Source organism: Antennarius striatus, chromosome 8, assembly GCF_040054535.1.
Source record: "Antennarius striatus isolate MH-2024 chromosome 8, ASM4005453v1, whole genome shotgun sequence".
NCBI classification, from domain to species: Eukaryota; Metazoa; Chordata; class Actinopteri; order Lophiiformes; family Antennariidae; genus Antennarius; species Antennarius striatus.
In genome coordinates this window covers 12,175,551-12,190,012 of record NC_090783.1, presented here as the reverse complement: position 1 = coordinate 12,190,012, position 14,462 = coordinate 12,175,551, and the positions used below count along the sequence as shown (strand labels likewise).

General features: G+C 42.9%; 1 pseudogene; it reads right to left on the bottom strand.

The window, feature by feature from the left end:
- Positions 1 to 14,462, bottom strand: part of LOC137600607 (piggyBac transposable element-derived protein 4-like) — a 129,383-nt pseudogene that overhangs the window by 39,776 nt on the left and 75,145 nt on the right.

Here is a 14,462-nt window from a genome sequence, read left to right as displayed (position 1 = left end):
TTCACTCAGCTGCGCCAAGCCCACAATGGCTCACACATCAAGCCATTCAACTCGTCTCCAGTGCACTGCCAAGGCACCCTAGAGCAAGGTGCTGTCCCCCTTTCAAGCTGCTCATTTGGGGTGCACCAAAGAAGAAACTGCCCATTACTTTGCCTCCCATTGTATTAAATTTAATGCCTGCAGGCCCCTTGTGTGTGTGTGGTTGTTTAAGGGTCTTGTACACACATATGCATGTCTCAATATACTAACAAAATAACACCCTGTGTGGAAAAAAATAATTCATATTGATCCTATAGGATCAATAAAGTGCATTTCTTTCTTTCTATACATCGGCTTCATCGATTTGAAGGCTGCCTTTGACACCATCTGCCATGCCTCACTCTGGAGTGTCCCACAGACCCTTGGAGCACCACTTAAGATTGTTGCCTTGCTCAAGCTGCTCTACAGCAATGCACAGAGTTGTGCACATATCAATGGCAGAGTGGTTTCCCATCTCCAGTGGCATTTGCCAGGGCTGGGTGGCCACTACTGAATTTTTTAACTGCATCACAGTCCCTGGGGGCTGTCCCTTGGCAACTACCATCTGACTGAGCTGGAGTATGCCGACAACACCACACTGCTCAGCACATCCTACAGCCAGCTGAGAGACTCCCTGGGCATAAATAGAAAAGAAGCAGAGAAGCTTGGCTTTCAAGTGAGCTGGAGTAAAACCAAATTCATGCATGTCAGTAATGGACAGGATCCACCTCTCCTTAAACAAGACCCTGGCTGCCAGTATAGATGACTTTGATAGCAGGGCTCTCAGAACCATTGAAAACATCAGGTGGCCCCAGAGGATTTCCAACAAAGTGCTTAGAGCCTGCACGTACCAGCCCAGAGCATTTTGCCAGGCTGTGCAATGTCGCACCCACTGGTTTGGTCATATCCTCCGCTTTCCCCCTGATCACCCAAAAAAAGAGCCATTCTTCAGTTTGACCCTAAGACTACAGGCTGGAAACAACTCGAGGCAAGTCCTGCACCCAATGGCTTGACGTCATTGCAGATGACCTCCGACAACAGGGAGTTGCTGTAGAGGATGCAGAGCAGCTGGCACAAGACTGGAAAAAATGGTTTCATCCGTTGGCTCAATGCACAGAGACGGGACACCCCCACCCCACCCATTCGCAAAAGCCCTGCTGCCTGACTGACTGAGACTTACCTTAGTACCTGTCTTGAACAAAGAGTCTATTGTGAGGCCCAGACAACTTTTCGAATTTGTCTTCCTCATAAAATGTATTATGAAAAACAATGATTCCTTCAGCTCCAATAATAATGACATTTTACGGATTTAGCGGAATTACACACAGAGTAACAAAGAAAACCAGGAGCATACTCAAAACTGTAAAATAAATCCAATAAACGTAACCGCAGGAAACTAGAGACACAGCAAACAGGAAATTACTCGAGACGAACATGTGCATTGCTGAAGGAATCTTCTGGCACAGAACACCACGAGCAGCTGGGGACAGGAATTTCACAAGCCAAATGGCTCCTACTCGGCAGCCTTTTTTTTAGGATGTTGTTGTTAATGCTGATGGTGTGAAGTCTGATGTAATGTCCAAAAATAAATAAATAAAAGAGGGCTTAAAAAGCCTCAGGCTAATTAAGCTGATAGGGCTCAAGCGTGAAGATGAGGCACAAGTGTGGAGAGGCTCTGCCCAAAGGTTCGTCCCTGCATCCTGCCACAATCTGGTACTGCAGAGCAGCACAAACACAGACCCCATACAGTACCCCCCTCATCCTGTCTCACGCTAGGACCTTTTTAGGAGATTGCAGCACAGTCAGGAGAAGATTGTGTTCCTCAGAAAAATCTTTGTCTACAAAATTATCATCAGCCCGTGAAGAGGATGATATTCAGCTCACCAGCACCTCTCCGCCTACTGAGCCCTGTCTTTTTGGCAGCTCTGGGCAGCTGGAGAAGAGTTTGTCCCTTGTTGAGTTTGTCCCTCATTGTCGTTGTTCTGCCAAGGTCAGCCGAGCCTTCCCCGACTGAATGGGTTCATCAGAGAAGGTAGCGCTGGGTTGGAGCTCAGGAGCATTGGCAGACATGGAAGCAGAAGCACTCGGGTTGGGCTGGCAGGTAAGAAAACTGGAGAATGTCGAACCTAGTCTTTCTTCGCCTACCAACATCTTTTCCTGAGCCTACTGTCAATATGTGTCGCTAATGTTCATTTAGTAATCTGCAGACCTCCCTTACTCCCTTAGAACCCCTGTACGGTAGCTCTGAGTCTTCCCACCCACTGGCTGCTAGAATTTGAAAATTGACCACATACCGTGTAACTGATAGACTCCACTGACGTGAATCAAAAAGCTTGCCTACTGTTTCTTGACCACCATGTATGAACGTGGTGATCTAAAACTCCTGACTCCTGACCTGACTTGATAGTGAGCTCATAATGGAGGCTATCTTTGACTCGGTTGTCGCATGGGTGCTGGGCTGCTGATTAAACACATGTGTACACTGTAAAAGTGCACACATCTGCCCAAATCTCCAGAATGCTTAGCTGGGAACGGTATGAATGGGTCTTTGGGAGAACAGGGAGAACATGCAAACTTGTCGAGATAAATACTGCAATAAATATGTTTATTATGTGGCAGATAGATTTTATGCCCATGCTGTGGTGGTGAAGATGATGATGATGATGATGATGATGATGATGATGAATTAGTGAGTAACATTAACCTGAGTTCATAACATGATCCAAGCTTTACACAAGTTCTTCGAACAATGCAATAGTCTGAGCTAGCTTTGGTGTCTCATAAGCTTGAAACATCTTTTTTTTAATAATCAACACATTTTCTGTAGAGAACATATTTTTATAGATCTGAGTGGTGTACCTTTTTGAAGAATATAAAAAAGTACAGTTCAACATTCACATTTGACAAAAAAATTACCAAATTTGGGCTATTGTTTTTCTCGTTGATTCCTGTCTTTTTCTCATAATATAATACTGAACTCTCATCAAAAAACAGCACTGCCGTGACCTACAATGGATTACATTATTACTCCCCCACCCACTGGAAAAACATTTATTTGATGGACTGAATGCAAGGGTCAGTGAATTAGAAAAAAACAGTTTTGCATGATATAAAATAAATCTCATAGTCCACAGTAGCCAGTGTGAGCTAACCAAGTGCAAATTTGGTTAGCTGTGCTTCAGCAGCAGCACAGCAGCCAAGACGCCTGGGTGGTTGGGTGACTGTCTCAAATAAAAACAGCCCACAGTTAACCACAAAGCATTGTCCATTTCAAACAGGCTTTCTCTACTTCGCAGTCCACCTGCTGAGGAACAAACTCTGATCATTACAAATAATATAAAATTCTATTTAAAATGGCTTGTAAAGGATAAAAAATAAATACGTTAAGATTGCAATTCACATCCAGTAAATGACTCCTGGTTATATCCATTGGTAGTCACCAAAATTTTTGTTGAGTCGTTGTGTAATTTAGCAAAGAAAGTGTCAAACGCTTTAGTTTGGGCAAGTCCCCTGCCCAATCTGACCAGCGATAACATGTACAGTATAACCTCATATCATACTGAATCACTGGCTGCCCAGTGGTGTGACACAGGACATGGGCTTTGTAGATAATTGGTAGTCTTTTTGTGGGAACTTTCAACCATCTGATGAATTGGCAGATTAATTCAAAAACACAACAGGAGACTAGTCACATAGATAATTAATGTTTAGATTTAATTTAGTCATGTCACCTGACTGATTTGGCTGCTGTATGTTTACTGTTTGAGTCTGATGCTGTTTGTGGATTTTTGTTCATACTGTTCACTGCATATCCTATCAGGATAATCCCTCATTACGCGGTTAATGCAAGAATCCCTCATTACGTGGTTAATGCATGCCAGGACCACCCGCAAAAAACAAAATTCAAATATTAATTTTCTATCTGTACTAACTTTTCCAACACTCATAGATTGTTTAAAGCACCCTTTAATGTTTCTTTAATACACGGAAGTACTCTACGTTCCGAGAGTCTCGAAATGCAGGGTGCTTCTGGATGCTGTCAGATAATAGAATGGTCGTACAGTATCACTTGACTATCTACTAAAAATCCAAAATGTAATGAAGCCGGGCATCTTGAGTCGGGTGTTGTGGCCTGCTTCACTGATACACTGTAATCCCTTGCTTATTCACACTTAAAGATGCACGGCTTCACTACATCACTCATTTTTACTAGGTAGTCACGTGATGCCGACAGCAGGCTATTGGCTGACAGCATCCGTGTGTGCACTTCGTTCTGAGACTCAAGGTTCCTCCCGCATCTTTTCTTTAATGCAAAAGTGTTTTTAACAGTCTGTGATAACCCATGTTGTTCTATTGTATGTGTGTTGCCTGAGTTGGCCTACATCTGTGTGTTCTGCATGTGTTTGTGAGACTGAGAAGGAGGCGTGAGAGTGCGAGCGGGAGATTATTGTCAGTTCTTGTTTGTTCCTTGATAAGGCTGGTCGACAAATAAAAACCATTCAAAGAATATATTGTGCGTCATCCTTGCCCACCACAAGAAACCGGGGGTGTTACAAGTCTATAACAGTGTGGAGATACAGTATAAGGAAGGTGGAAAGGTAATACAGCTATAAAGTGGTTTGATATTAGTATAGGGAGGGTTCATAAACATTTAAATCACCATAAATAATAAGATAAATACATGGAATTTTGTTTTTTGCAGATGGTCCTGGAACGCATTAACCGCAAGTAACGAGGGATTGCTGTACTTTGAGTTCATCTGAAATTTTATGCTGACTGTGAGTTTCGGGCAGAGATGGACGGAGTACTTGACCCCAGTACTTGAGTAAGAGTACAAATACTTCTGGTCAAAATTTACTCCGCTACAAGTAAGAGTAGCCCAGTCAATACATTACTTCAATAAGAGTAAAAAAGTACTTGCTTTTAAATGTACTTAAGTTTTCAAGAGTAAATGCTTTTAAATGTACCTAAAGTAAAAGTAAGAGTAAGAGTAAATTCCCTTTTTTTTTTTTTTTTTTTCTATCTTTGATGAGAATAGACCTGAGTGGATTACTGTCATTTTACAATTTTATATATAGTACCTTTTATCTCTTGTTTCAGAGAAAACTCTCTGAAACCACTGCATGTGTTTGTGAGACTGAGAAGGAGGCGTGAGAGTGCGAGCGGGAGATTATTGTCAGTTCTTGTTTGTTCCTTGATAAGGCTGGTCGACAAATAAAAACCATTCAAAGAATATATTGTGCGTCATCCTTGCCCACCACAAGAAACCGGGGGTGTTACAAGTCTATAACAGTGTGGAGATACAGTATAAGGAAGGTGGAAAGGTAATACAGCTATAAAGTGGTTTGATATTAGTATAGGGAGGGTTCATAAACATTTAAATCACCATAAATAATAAGATAAATACATGGAATTTTGTTTTTTGCAGATGGTCCTGGAACGCATTAACCGCAAGTAACGAGGGATTGCTGTACTTTGAGTTCATCTGAAATTTTATGCTGACTGTGAGTTTCGGGCAGAGATGGACGGAGTACTTGACCCCAGTACTTGAGTAAGAGTACAAATACTTCTGGTCAAAATTTACTCCGCTACAAGTAAGAGTAGCCCAGTCAATACATTACTTCAATAAGAGTAAAAAAGTACTTGCTTTTAAATGTACTTAAGTTTTCAAGAGTAAATGCTTTTAAATGTACCTAAAGTAAAAGTAAGAGTAAGAGTAAATTCCCTTTTTTTTTTTTTTTTTTTTCTATCTTTGATGAGAATAGACCTGAGTGGATTACTGTCATTTTACAATTTTATATATAGTACCTTTTATCTCTTGTTTCAGAGAAAACTCTTTGAAACCACCTGCACTGATGTGCTTGCCTTTAGAACCATTATATTATACTGTACCAAGCCTTCTCCAACATCTATAAAAATGGAAATAAAATTAATGGAATCATCAAAGAGGACAATTAATGTAGCCGCAAGAGGACACAAGCCAGTGTCTTATTGTGCCGGTCCCAAGCCCGGATAAATACAGAGGGTTGCGTCAGGAAGGGCATCCGGCGTAAAACTTTTGCCAAATCAAAGATGCGAATCAAACCTATGACTTCCATACCGGATCGGTCGAGGCCCGGGTTAACAACGACCGCCATCGGCGCTGTTGACCTACAGGGCGCCGGTGGACATTGGATTACTGTTGGTCGAAGAAGGAGAGGAGGAAAGTGCGTTCGCACGAAGAAAGAGAAGAGGAACACCAAGAGTATAGGACTGAGAGTAGGGACGTTGAATGTTGGAACTATGACAGGAAAAGGTAGAGAGTTGGTTGACATGATGCAGGGGAGGAAGGTAGACATACTGTGTGTCCAGGAGACCAGGTGGAAAGGTAGCAAGGCTAGAAGTTTAGGAGCAGGGTTTAAGTTGTTCTATCATGGTGTAGATGGGAAGAGAAATGGAGTAGGAGTTATCTTGAAGGAGGAGTTTGTTAGGAATGTCCTGGAGGTAAAAAGAGTGTCAGATAGAGTGATGAGTCTGAAGCTAGAAATAGAAGGTGTGATGTTCAATGTTGTTAGCGGGTATGCTCCACAGGCTAGATGTGAGCTGGAGGAGAAGGAGAAATTCTGGTCGGACCTCGATGAAGTGATGCAGAGCATACCTAGAAGTGAGAGAGTTGTCATTGGTGCAGACTTCAATGAACATGTTGGTGCAGGAAACAGAGGTGATGAGGAGGTGATGGGCAGGTTTGGTATCCAGGAGAGGAACGCAGAAGGACAGATGGTAGTTGACTTTGCAAAAAGGATGGAAATGGCTGTAGTGAATACTTTCTTCCAGAAGAGGCAGGAACATAGAGTGACCTATAAGAGTGGCGGTAGGAGCACACAGGTAGACTACATCTTGTGTAGACGGTGTAACCTGAAAGAGATCAGTGACTGCAAAGTAGTGGTAGGTGAGAGTGTAGCCAAACAGCATAGGATGGTGGTGTGTAGGATGACTCTGGTGGTGAGGAAGATGAAGAGGGCAAAGGCAGAGCAGAAGACAAAATGGTGGAAGCTGAAAAAGGAAGAGTGTTGCATGACTTTTAGGAAGGAGTTAAGACAGGCCCTGGGTGGTCAGGAGGTGCTTCCAGATGACTGGACAACTACAGCTAATGTGATCAGGGAAACAGGTAGGAGAGTACTTGGTGTGTCATCTGGAAGGAAAGTAGATTCCACCACCAAGGAGACTTGGTGGTGGAATGAGGAGGTACAGGAGTGTATACAGAGAAAGAGGTTAGCCAAGAGGAAGTGGGACACTGAGAGGACTGAGGAGAGTAGACAGGAGTACAGGGAGATGCAGCGTAAGGTGAAGGTAGAGGTAGCAAAGGCCAAACAAGAAGCTTATGATGACTTGTATGCTAGGTTGGACAGTAAGGAGGGAGGGACTGATCTATACAGGTTGGCAAGACAGAGAGATAGAGATGGGAAGGACGTGCAGCAGGTTAGGGTGATTAAGGATAGGGATGGAAGTCTATTGACAGGTGCCAGTAGTGTGATGGGAAGATGGAAAGAGTACTTTGAAGAGTTGATGAACGTGGAAAATGAGAGGGAACAAAGACTAGAAGAGGTGACTGTTGTGGACCAGGATATAGCAAAGATTAGTCAGGATGAAGTGAGGAGGGCATTGAAGAGGATGAAGAGTGGAAAGGCAGTCGGTCCTGATGATATACCTGTAGAGGTATGGAAGTGTCTAGGAGAGGTGGCGGTAGAGTTTCTGACTGGGTTGTTCAACAGGATCTTAGATAGTGAGAAGATGCCTGAGGAATGGAGGAGAAGTGTGCTGGTGCCCATTTTTAAGAACAAGGGAGATGTGCAGAGTTGTGGCAACTACAGAGGAATAAAGCTGATGAGCCATACAATGAAGTTATGGGAGAGAGTAGTGGAAGCTAGACTAAGGGCAGAAGTGAACATTTGTGAGCAGCAGTATGGTTTCATGCCAAAAAAGAGTACTACAGATGCAGTATTTGCTTTGAGGATGTTGATAGAGAAGTACAGAGAAGGCCAGAGGGAGCTGCATTGTGTTTTTGTAGATCTGGAGAAAGCTTATGACAGGGTGCCCAGAGAGGAACTGTGGTACTGTATGAGGAAGTCTGGAGTGGCAGAGAAGTATGTCAGAACGGTGCAGGACATGTATGAAGACTGTAAGACAGTGGTGAGGTGTGCTGTAGGTGTGACAGAGGAGTTCAAGGTGGAGGTGGGACTGCATCAGGGATCAGCTCTGAGCCCCTTCTTGTTTGCCATGGTGATGGACAGGCTGACAGACGAGGTTAGACAGGAATCTCCATGGACTATGATGTTTGCAGATGACATTGTGATCTGTAGTGAGAGCAGGGAACAGGTGGAGGAGAAGCTAGAGAAGTGGAGGTTTGTCCTGGAAAGGAGAGGAATGAAGGTTAGCCGCAGTAAGACAGAGTACATGTGTGTGAATGAGAGGGACCCAAGTGGAAGAGTGAGGTTAGAGGGAGAAGAGATCAAGAAGGTGGAGGATTTTAAGTACTTAGGCTCAACAGTCCAGAGCAATGGAGAGTGTGGAAAAGAGGTGAAGAAGCGTGTCCAGGCAGGATGGAACGGGTGGAGGAAAGTGTCAGGTGTGATGTGTGATAGAAGAGTTTCAGCTAAAATGAAGGGAAAGGTGTACAAAACTGTGGTGAGACCAGCGATGTTGTTTGGTCTAGAGACAGTGTCACTGAAGAAAAGACAGGAGACAGAGCTAGAGGTAGCAGAGATGAAGATGCTGAGGTTCTCTCTGGGAGTGACCAGGAAGGATAGGATCAGGAATGAGTATATCAGAGGGACAGCACATGTTAGAGGTTTTGGAGATAAAGTCAGAGAGGCCAGACTGAGATGGTTTGGACATGTCCAGAGGAGAGATAGTGAATATATTGGTAGAAGGATGCTGAGTTTTGAACTGCCAGGCAGGAGGCCTAGAGGAAGACCAAAGAGGAGGTTTATGGATGTAATGAGGGAAGACATGAAGGTAGTTGGTGTGAGAGAAGAGGATTCAAAGGACAGGGCTAGATGGAGGAAATTGATTCGCTGTGGCGACCCCTGAAGGGAAAAGCCGAAAGGAAAAGAAGAAGATCAAAGAGGACAATTATGTTATTTTCACATTTTATTAAACAATCCCCCCTTCCATACACACACAAGAACAAATGGAGACATATAGGCCCAACCAACTAGTTTAACTGGGGACCAACTGGAACCCCTAATTGACACACTGGTGGACTACTGGTTGAGAACCACTGCTTTACAACAAACTAAATCTCTGCTTTCAACAACTCAATGTTTACAGGAAGGACATATCCCAGTACCACAATATTTGTGTCCCTCAGACTGTCTGTCTCCCCCCACCTGTCTGTAAGTCTATCTGCCCCCCCCCCCCCCATATTGAGCCTTCTTAGAAATTAACTCGAGTAAGAGTAATAAGTATGAAAGAATTCTAGTATTTGAGTAAAGTAAAAATCCTTAGAATCTGTACTTAAGTACAGTACTTAAGTAAATTTACTCTGTTACTGTCCACCTCTGGTTTCAGGGTGGCCCTAGATCCATGGGGAATTGAAATCCACTGGCTTCTCACCTGGCTTCTCTCGAAAAATCATTTTGTTCTCGTCTGCCCTGAATTCCAGTGAGTCTATTTCCTTTTGACTGAGCTCCTTGGCTCATCTCAGCAAAGACTGTTCTGCTCCACAGCAGGTGGATATGGCATGCCTTCGTACGTTTGCCATATGGACAAAAATGTTGGTACCCCTCTGTTAATGATAGAAAAATCCACAATGATTATTGAAAACACTTGAAACACAAATAACAATAAATTAAAAAAATATTGAAAATATTAAACAATCAAAATCAGTCATCACTTGTTAAATGTCGTTCAACATTTTTAAAAAAAACAAAATACTTAAACATGCCTGGACAAAAATGATGGTACCTCTGTGAAAGATTGAAAAAAAAATGACCAGAGGGACATGAAAAACTGAGGTGTGTCCTGTAATTGGCATCACAGGTGTGTTGAATCTCATAAGTAGTCAGTCTACCTATTTAAAGGATGACAAGTAGTCACTGTAGTTAAGTAGTATGTTAGAGCAGTGCGGGACATGTATGAGGACTGTAAGAGTGTGGTGAGGTGTGCTGTAGGTGTGACAGAGGAGTTCAAGGTGGAGGTGGGACTGCATCAGGGATCAGCTCTGAGCCCCTTCTTGTTCGCTTTGGTGATGGACAGGCTGACAGACGAGGTTAGACAGGAATCTCCATGGACTATAATGTTTGCAGATGACATTGTGATCTGCAGTGAGAGCAAGGAACAGGTGGAGGAGAAGCTAGAGAGGTGGAGGTTTGTCTTGGAAAGGAGAGGAATGAAGGTTAGCCGTAGTAAGACAGAATACATGTGTGTGAATGAGAGGGACCCAAGTGGAAGAGTGAGGTTACAGGGAGAAGAGATCAAGAAGGTGGAGGATTTTAAGTACTTAGGGTCAACAGTCCAGAGCAATGGAGAGTGTGGAAAGAAGTGAAGAATCATGTACAGGCAGGATGGAACAGGTGGAGAAAAGTGTCAGGTGTGATGTGTGATAGAAGAGTTTCAGCTAAAATGAAAGGAAAGGTGTACAAAACTGTGGTGAGACCAGCGATGTTGTTTGGTCTAGAGACGGAGTCACTGAGGAAAAGACAGGAGGCAGAGCTGGAGGTAGCAGAGATGAAGATGCTGAGGTTCTCTCTGGGAGTGACCAGGAAGGATAGGATCAGGAATGAGTACATCAGATGGACAGCACATGTAAGAGGTTTTGGAGATAAAGTCAAAGAGGCCAGACTGAGATGGTTTGGAAGTGTCCAGAGGAGAGACAGTGAGTATATTGGTAGAAGGATGCTGAGTTTTGAACTGCCAGGCAGGAGGCCTAGAGGAAGACCAAAGAGGAGGTTTATGGATGTAATGAGGGACAACATGAAGGTAGTTGATGTGAGAGAAGAGGATGCAAAGGATAGGATTAGATGTAGGCATTTGATTTGCTGTGGCGACCCCTGAAGGGAAAAGCCGAAAGGAAAAGAAGAAGAAGAAAGAAGTAGTCACTGTGGTGTTTGGTGATATGGTGTGTGTTTTACTGAACCTGGACAGCAGCAAGCAAAGGAGAAAATTGTCTCAGGATTTTAGAAAGAAATTTATAGACCAGCATGTTAAGGTAAGGGTTATAAGACGATCTCCAAGCAGCTTGATTTCCCTGTGACAACAGTGGCACATATTATTCAAAAGTTTAAGATCCACGGGACTGTTCAGTCTAAAGCTGACTCAGATTGTATTTTGCCTAGTTTTTTGCTACGTAGTGACAAAACTTGACCTTGTTATGTAATAAAATGGACACAGAAACAACAGGAAAATTGATGATAAATTGAAGAGACAGATAGTTCGAAAGGTATCCAAAGAGCCCAGAACTCCACTGTTGCGATCTGACACTCAATCAGTGTCAGATCACACTATTCGTCATTGTTTGAGCCAGAATGGACTCCGTGGGAGACGACCAAGGTGGACACTACTGTTGAAAGCAAATCATAAAAAAGCGAGACTGGAATTTGAGAAAATGCATGTTGACAAGCCACAAAGCTTCTGGGGGAATGTTCTTTGGACAGACGAGAAAAAAATGAACCTTTTTGGTAAGGTACATCAACTGTATGTTCACAGACTGAAAAAGCAAGCATATGAAGAAAAGAACACAGAAACCTGGAAGAGGTTTGGTTATGTTCTGGGGCTGCTTTGCTGCATCTGGCACAGGGTGTCTTGAATCTGTGCAAGGTACAATGAAATCTCAAAACTATCAAGGCATTCTGGAGAGAAATGTGCCGCCTAGTGTCAGAAAGCTTGGTCTCAGTTGCAGATCATGGGTCTTCCAACAACCCCAAACACACAGCCAAAAACACCCAGGAATAGCTTAGAGAAAATTATTGGACTATTCTGAAGTGGCCATCTATGACCCCAGATCTAAATCCTACTGAACATGTGAAACATGCCATCTGGAGAAGACACTCTTCCAACCTGAGACAACTGGAGGACTATGCTCACGAGGAGTGGGCCAAAATACCTGTTGAGAGGTGCATAGGTCTCATTGACAGCTATACAAATTGTTTAATTGCAGCACAGTTAAATTTACAGTTCATGTGATGTTATGTGGCTCACAATGTCAAGTTGAAATGTTTAGAGTAAACTTGTTGAATGCATAAATTATTTAATTTACAATACAAAAAACTCCCTAGGCCTACAATGGCTGATCTCAATGTTGGAAGTGTAGGTTTTCAGGTGGGAATAGGAGCTGGCTTTTTGAGTGCCTTTTTTGTAACATTGTGAAAGCTGTTAAACCCTAACAAAAAATTAAAGCTGAAAGGCAGCTCATTGAAAAAATAACCTAATTGATTTGTCATTCTTTGTCACATTTACACAGGTGCTGTGTAAATGTCACAGTTTATCTACCAGGTGTGATTTCTTAAAACATTTTAGGCTGAGATATCTCCATCATAATGCCATTGTCATTCTCCTCACTCTTCTAGCCTCTTCTCAAAACCTTCTATTCCCAACCTTGTTCTAGTATTCTCTCTACAAGCTACTTCTCTCATATCCTTTCTCTTATTCCATCCACTTTCTACCAGCTGTTCTCCTTTTACTAACATTTTTTCTTCATTAACTCATTAGTTATTGGCTAGTAATGAACCTGTCTGCACATTCTGCTTGGGTGGTTCAGTATATAACCAGACTAATATCTCTCTACTCTGTTGGGTCTACACCTTAGATTAGCAAAGCAGGATGGCAGGAGGAGTGACTTTCAGAGTCCTCTTTGGAGGTAAAGAGGATGCAAGAAAACTCACCATTGAATCTGGAATACCAAGAGAATTTTGCTCTTCAAATAAAGCCTTTCCTCCAGCTGACTGAGCCATTCAGACTGCAGTACGCAGACAGAGACATAAATGATCACTTCATGAACCTCTCATCAACTTCAGAGCTTGAAGATAAAGCTATTGTGAAAGCTGTGCACATACCTATTAAGACAAGCAGCTCTAGTGCACTCACAAGAGATGCCAGCCTTACAATCCCAGGCACTTCTCCCAGTGTCAGCCCCTCATCACCTGAGACAAAGGTCTGTGTAGGTTCTCAGTTATCCAGGTCATGGTTATCCAAAGCTGTTTAAGTCAATCCACTGGAAGTAAAGAAAGTTCTTGAAGACGTTTCGTCTCTCATCCAAGAGACTTCTTCAGTTGTGAAGGTGGCTGGTCAGATTAACAACGACTGCCATCAGTATACCTTGGCGTTCCTTTTGTCTCTCTTCCTGCGAACACACTTTCCTTCTGTCCTTGTTCGACCAACAGTAGTCCAATTTCCACTGATGGCAGTCATTGTTAATCTGGGCCTCAACCGATCCGGTATAGAAGTCATAGATTAGATTTGCATATTTGATTTTGCAAAACTTTTAAGACGGATGGCCTTCCTGACACAACCCTCTGTATTTAAAAGGGCTTGGGACAGGCACAATAAGACACTGGCTTGTGCCCCCTTGCGGCTAAATTATTATCATATACAGATGTCAGTAGATACTGAGTTAATAATATCAGGCTGCCCCAATAAGTTCCATAGGCAGTTACAATTCTCCCTGATGGGAACCAGCAGAATAAATCATATTTCTCTGATTTTAGTGTACCTGCGATGACTTTATTTTGGCAATCTGAGTGATAGGAGTTCAAAATCTGGACAGAGCAACACTCTCTACCCTAAGACCCTTGAACTAGATGAGGATAAATTCCATAAAAACCCAATATAGGGAAAAAAGGAGACGTTTACCAATTTTTCCCATGGTAATATCTCCAAAAGATAGCAAGTTAGTCATAGAAACGTTACGCACATGGCAGTAGGAATCTGCAAGATGATAATGCATAGGAACTCAGTATTACTGTTTTGGACCAGAAAGTAGCAAAGATCAGTCAGGATGAAGTGAGGAGGGCATTGAAGAGGATGAAAAGTGGAAAGGCACTCAGTCCTGATGATATTCCTGTGGAGGTATGAAATTGTGTAGGAGAGGGGGCAGTAGAGTTTCTGACTAGGTTGTTCAACAGGATCTTAGATGGTGATAAGATGCCTATGGAATGGAGAAGTGTGCTGGTGCCCATTTTTAAGAACAAGGGAGATGTGCAGAGTTGTGGCAACTACAGAGGAATAAAGCTGATGAGCCGTACAATGAAATTATGGGAAAGAGTAGTTGAAGCTAGACTAAGGACAGGAGTGAGCATTTGTGAGTACCAGCATGGTTTCTTGCCAAAAAAGAGTACTACAGATGCAGTATTTGCTTTGAGAATGTTGCTAGAGAAGTACAGAGAAGGCCAGAGGGAATTGCATTGTGTTTTTGAAGATCTGGAGAAAGCTTATGGCAGGGTGCCCAGAGGGGAACTGTGGTACTGTAT